This window comes from Notothenia rossii, assembly GCF_949606895.1.
Source record: "Notothenia rossii genome assembly, chromosome: 2".
Lineage (NCBI taxonomy): Eukaryota > Metazoa > Chordata > Actinopteri > Perciformes > Nototheniidae > Notothenia > Notothenia rossii.
The window spans coordinates 7,861,498-7,867,330 of NC_136904.1; the positions used below are offsets into that span (position 1 = coordinate 7,861,498).

The following is a 5,833-nucleotide window of genomic DNA, read 5'->3' on the forward strand; positions in this document are numbered from 1 at the left end:
CGCTTGATCTTTTACCTAAGTAAGATTTTAAATTAAGGACTTTTACTTACTTATAAAAGGATCTGAATACTTTTCCACCACTGGCTTTAGTTGTATATTTATTCTAATTTGACAGGTAGCCTTTGTCACTCTGTTTCTCTTTTGCTGCTGGTTTTTTTCTAGGAACCTAACCATTAAATGTAATTTATATCAGAAACACTTTTTGTGATATTCCATGGAATGCTCTTAACATCCCGATAGCAATGAATATATTAAGTGCTTCGAAAATAAATACATTTAAAAAAAAAATCATCTCTGGAAGCCGTAGCGCTGTAAAAACACGACCAATCATCTGAGCCGGCCCGGCTAAAGTAACTGGATGGCCTACCTGCCTGTCAGCCTTCCATCTGTGCTCAAACTGACCTCGTGCCCTCATTGGTCATGTGCGCGTTCGTGTGTGTTGGAGGAGGGGCTCTGTAAGGAAGTCTGAAGGAAGAGGCAGATTTTTTTCGGCTGCGTAGTTTCAAATTCTAGCGCACTCGAGCTGGTTTCTCCAAAATTACATACCCCACCTTTAATTATTGTTAATAGCTGTGATCCCTGACCTGCGGCTTGTCTCTCATAACAGTGGAAGAGGAAGCTGAATTGGAGGAGGAGGAGGCTTTCTGCGAGGCTGAGCTCACTTTATTAGCATTGATTCCGTTTTTATGTATTTTGTCACAGCTAATGCTATCGATCAGCGCTTCCACCAGCCATGCTCCCTTTAAAACTTGAGCAAATTCCTTTTTTGTGTGTGCCATTTAGCCTCAAATGTGTCTGATGTCCTTTTAGAGGCATTAATAATCCTCGGAGAGAGAGTGTGCTCCGGTTACAAACAGACCATAGGGGAAGTTCCAATGCTTTGATTGGCCACTCGTGTCTTGTATGTGTATTCTGGACTATAATGAATAAATACACCTTCATTGGTAATTATAATTGTAATATTACATAAACAATAGAAGACTTTAAACATTGCACCTCAGGTAACACCAATTAAATAAGCATACAATAATTATAACATTGGCGAATACATTTAAATGTGGAAAAAATAAATACAAATTAAAGGAAAACATTTAATAAAAATACAAATATTTTAATAAATACAATAACAAATTATCTTCTGAATTTCAACAAACTAACTCGTTTTTAAAATGTGGTTATCTTGCTTTGATATCCTACATGCTATATCAATGTTTTTGCATTTCTAACACCTGTTTTCTCTCATGTGATTTTAGATTTGTTTAGATGTCATAGGCAAAGACAATGAATATATCTTGATTAAAATACACTGATTCCGACTGAAACTTGAACTTATTTTAAAACATAAAATCTGTACACCAAGTCAGGATTATTATTTCTTTTAAATGTTATACTGCATGTCTGTGATATAACTTGTAGTTTGTGGTTATCTCAGCCTACAGCGATGATGAGAACGAGCTCTGCACCAATAGCTGCTATAAGATAAGATTTTGTTTTAGAAAGGAGGTGAAGGGGGAGGAAAGGAGTGGCTTCTTGTTCTGGTTTCAGCTCTCCTCTTGTGACCGAGCATGTTGAGAGTAAAGCAGTTCACATGTCGCCTCCATCTCAAACAGGATCCCCACTGAGGAGAAGAATAGCAATTAGCATGCTAAAGGTAGCACTAATGCGAGACCATCTTTGAAGCCCCTCTGAACCAATCTGCCCGTTACCAGTCGGGCAGTAGGAGGATTGGTTCAGTGTTTACTCAGGATAATGAAGCATGTGGAGTTTAGAGTGCACGTTTTGGAGGCTAACTTGTGTTAAACTGCGGGTCAGAGAGTCAGTAGGGGAGGAATCTGAAATCAAGTCACATGAAAGCCACATTAAGGGCATTTGTTCACTCAAAAAAGACCATGCTGCAGTAGATATGATGGTGTTTATGGACTTTAAACCCATTATAATGAAATGCTTTCTAAGTGGGACATGTTTGAGGAGTGAATTTAGATCAATTGAAATATATATATGTGAAAAAAGCGGTTTCAAACTGTTTCAGGTTGCTCTCCAAAACGAGTCCACAATGAAATACTACTACTACATAATAAATATGTATCTCCTAGTTGAGTTTTGATAGCATTTTGCAAATATTTGAGTTGAAAGGATTTGCTTAAAGAAATGAATGGATACTGTAATTGGTATAAGTAGTTATCATATTCAAATGATAAAAGATATTTCCTGTGGTGGAAAATGTTCGCTTAGTATGAAAAGAAGACTGAAAGGGGCTTTAAAAAAAAAAGAAGGCTTTCCAGACTCGTGTGCTTTGGAGGTGACATGGTCTGAGTCTCCCGTGTGACATCAGAGCTGCAGATCAGAGTGTGTGTGTGTGTGTGTGTGTGTGTGTGTGTGTGTGTGTGTGTGTGTGTGTGTGTGTGTGTGTGTGTGTGTGTGTGTGTGTGTGTGTGTGTGTGTGTGTGTGTGTGTGTGTGTGTGTGTGTGTGTGTGTGTGTGTGTGTGTGTGTGTGTGTGTCTCTGCTGCTGCGCCCGGCCCGAGAGCTCCTCATCAGCTTATGGTAATGTTGTGAACAGTGTGACTGCTCCAATAGAAAGCCAGCTGACAGCCAGTGACATGGCCTGCCCGTCACCTGACACCTGCCAATAGAGGGGGGAGGGCCACACACACACGAGAATAAACACACACACACATACACCTGATAATCATTGAATTATACGCAGCGCGCCTCTTTCACTAACCTCTCCTCTCCCGGGACCCAGCTGTTCATGAAATACCTCCCAGTAAGACAGTGGGGATGGAGCAGAGGGGCAGCTGGGGGAGGCTGGAGGGAGGAGGTGGAGAAAAGGCATTACAAAAAAAACCATCACGCCTCACTGGCTCCCAATACCATGCACATTTTTAAGAGAGCCAAAGTGAAAAGATACAATTTCACTCAATGAGGCGGGCTGCAAAGGCAGGCACAAAGGAGACAAGATAGTGCAATCTAGAGGTCACTGACACTGCCTCTGCTGTAATTACTACACTTCCTTTAATACTTCTGCAATGCAACCGTTCTCTCACACACACACACACACACACACACACACACACACACACACACACACACACACACACACACACACACACACACACACACACACACACACACACACACACACACACACACACACACACACACACACACACACACACATCAGTAAGAGAACAAGCGCTCACTGTTACAGCTGTATTGTGTGACGCTGTCTTCATTTCCTCAGTGAGCTTTTATAATGTGTTGATATTAGATGACAGAAGAGCAGGTTTGTGACCCTTCACCAGGGCTCGGGAGTAACTGATTACAACAAACTGTATTCCCTTACAGTTACATAAAAAACATTTTTAAAGATAGAGGATTAAAAGAATCTTATCTTCAAATATTATTAACAAACGAAAAAGAGCATATAGTGTTTGTTGTAAAAGGATCAGATGTTATCTCTTCTCTGTAAGCTGTACTGTTCTGTCGGCTTTCGTTCCTCAACAAAGAAGTACTTTGAGTGTGAATCTATACGCCTCCTGCCTGAATTAGCATTATGGTGTTCACTCTCGTTGGTTCATTTATTCATTTAAATAATCCAAGAGTAACAGAAAGTTATCAGGTTCACATTAAATTCAAATGACATTCATTTTATAAACCACCGATTACACTTTTTGGGGTTTTCCCTTTCCTCTAGTGTGTGATATAGGTTTTTGTGCATGCAAAGTCTACCATTATTAGAGCAGCTTATATTAGATGGCATTAAACTTCAGATCCCAGCGTTGATCAAGAGTATCTAGTCTGAAATAGGTAAACCAAACCTGAACACACACTAGCTCAAATGGACTTAAAATCTGTCGTAGACCTGTGGGTCTGGTCTCCACAGAAACCTAAATGTCTGTTATTTGGCATTATTTTGTGTTGGTTCAAAGTATAGGTCTACTGAAAGTTTCCCTTAAAGTACAGGGTTACTGCCAGACTGATCCAGAACAGTTTTCAATTGTGATTCAGGCTCACATTTTCAATGTTCAAACAGGAAAGTAATGGTAAAACCCAAAGGGATTCAAAGTGTGTTTTGTGTGGGTACACTACTTGAGAATTTATCATTTTTTAAATCAAACTTCGGTCCCACAAGAGAAATTCAAGGGGTGAGCGGGAATGAATCACACCAAAAAGCAGCGTATTTGTCTCTGGTTAAGTTCTGATGTGTTTGCTTGTGTTGCTTTTTTAAAGGATTGCAAGCAGGGTAAAGGAAAAGGCTGCAGTCAACAAAAGGCATTATATACCGTGCCCAGCCAACCACTTAAGATATCTTTGAAGATGAATCAATCACTATATTATAGTGAAAGTCCACAAGGTGCCTGGCTCATGATCGAACACTGCGTCTGCACTTCATAGCAGTCTACAGGGCATTGATGCTCTGATTGATCGCAGAATGGAAGTGACTGGAAAGAAGAAAAGGATTACGCTTGTCAAACGCAGTCAATACACCAGGCCGGTGGTCAAATGTTTGCAGTAAATCTCAAATAGTGTCTGCAAAGCTAAAAACGAAAAAATAGGCGAAAGAAAAAATTGGTTTGCTCAGAGGACCATCCTCTTGCATCAAACTGACAGGCCTGCAAATATGCAGTGGGATGAGTAGCCTACGGCTTTAGGAGATTAGCAATGCTTTAAACATCAAAACAGCCCTTTCCATTATCTCAAGAGGGACCTGACGTCTAAACAGCTCACACCAAAGAATATGCTGCTTCATACACAATCAATGTGCGTTATTGTTCCTGCAAGATGGTGATTTCAAACTTGTTTTTTGTTTCTTGACAGCATTGGTATTAAAAGTTGCCCCATTTGAAGAAATTACAAGTCAAAGCGTCAAATCCCTGCGTTGGCACGAGGATATTGGAAACAGGTAACAATGATATCTGCGCATCAGCCAAAGCTCAGCAGGGCTTAGTGTATTGAAAGCGCCCATCGCTCCAGTGTTATTTACACAGAGGAGTTTTCTTTTATGGAAAAATCAAGATGTGATTGATTCAGGTTAATGTGACTGCGATCCAGCACCAAGCAGCATCTAGAGCTCAGGTTAACAGAAAACACTAACTTCCATAAAGTGCTATGGAGATAAATCACTGTTATCCTGACAGCACTGACAGCAGTTTAAGCAGCGGCAATCATCAGAAGCACCTCGGGAGCCCCTGCGCTGCGTTTTGCAAAATGTCATAGGAGGGGGGGGGGGGGTTGATGGAAGGGGTGGAGATTTCAGCTAAGGGGGGGGGGGCACTGGAAGAAATGGTCATATCAAGCCATCAGTGTGCAGGTGCTTTACATAAACATCCCAGAGCAGTAAGCAAATTCTGTTGACGAATAAAGGTAATAAAAAAGAGAGAGGGGTTGGGGGGGGGGGGCGACCTGTCCCCGGTGTATTCCCGTGGCTCGAGCGCTCACTCACTCACCCGAGTGAGATTATGGTGTTTGCTTTTATCTGTCAGAGATCAATATTTCAAACGTCCGATAAAAGAGGAAATTGAACTGGGAATAGACTGAAGTGCTGTAAAAGTACAAAGCACAATTATCAAAAAGCACTTAAACTGCCTAATAGGATACACATATTAAAAATGCTCAAATGGATGTCTCACGGCCATAATGAGAGCTGATACTGGTCCCCCCTCCCCAACAACCCCTCCGCTGTCTTTGATCATAACACCGTGTCCTTCTGGATGATGAGACGCTGGTCAATGCACTCTGGTTGGTATATGGACCCCTGGAGGCTGCGCTCACTGTGTCTTAACACGCCGCCATTAGGTGTGAATGACTCTTTCTGCCTTTATGGGAAATGC

At 41.3% G+C, this 5,833-nt stretch overlaps 1 long non-coding RNA gene across 1 annotated transcript in view; it reads right to left on the minus strand.

Moving 5' to 3' along the window:
• Positions 1–1,411: 1,411 nt before the first annotated feature.
• Positions 1,412–5,833, minus strand: part of LOC307030554 — a 54,871-nt gene continuing 50,449 nt past the window's right edge. Inside the window, exons 2-3 of the long non-coding RNA XR_013805688.1 lie at positions 2,725–2,807; positions 1,412–1,618 (exon numbers count right to left, since the gene is read on the minus strand). This is a non-coding gene — a long non-coding RNA (uncharacterized lncRNA). The remainder of the gene's footprint in view (positions 1,619–2,724; positions 2,808–5,833) is intronic.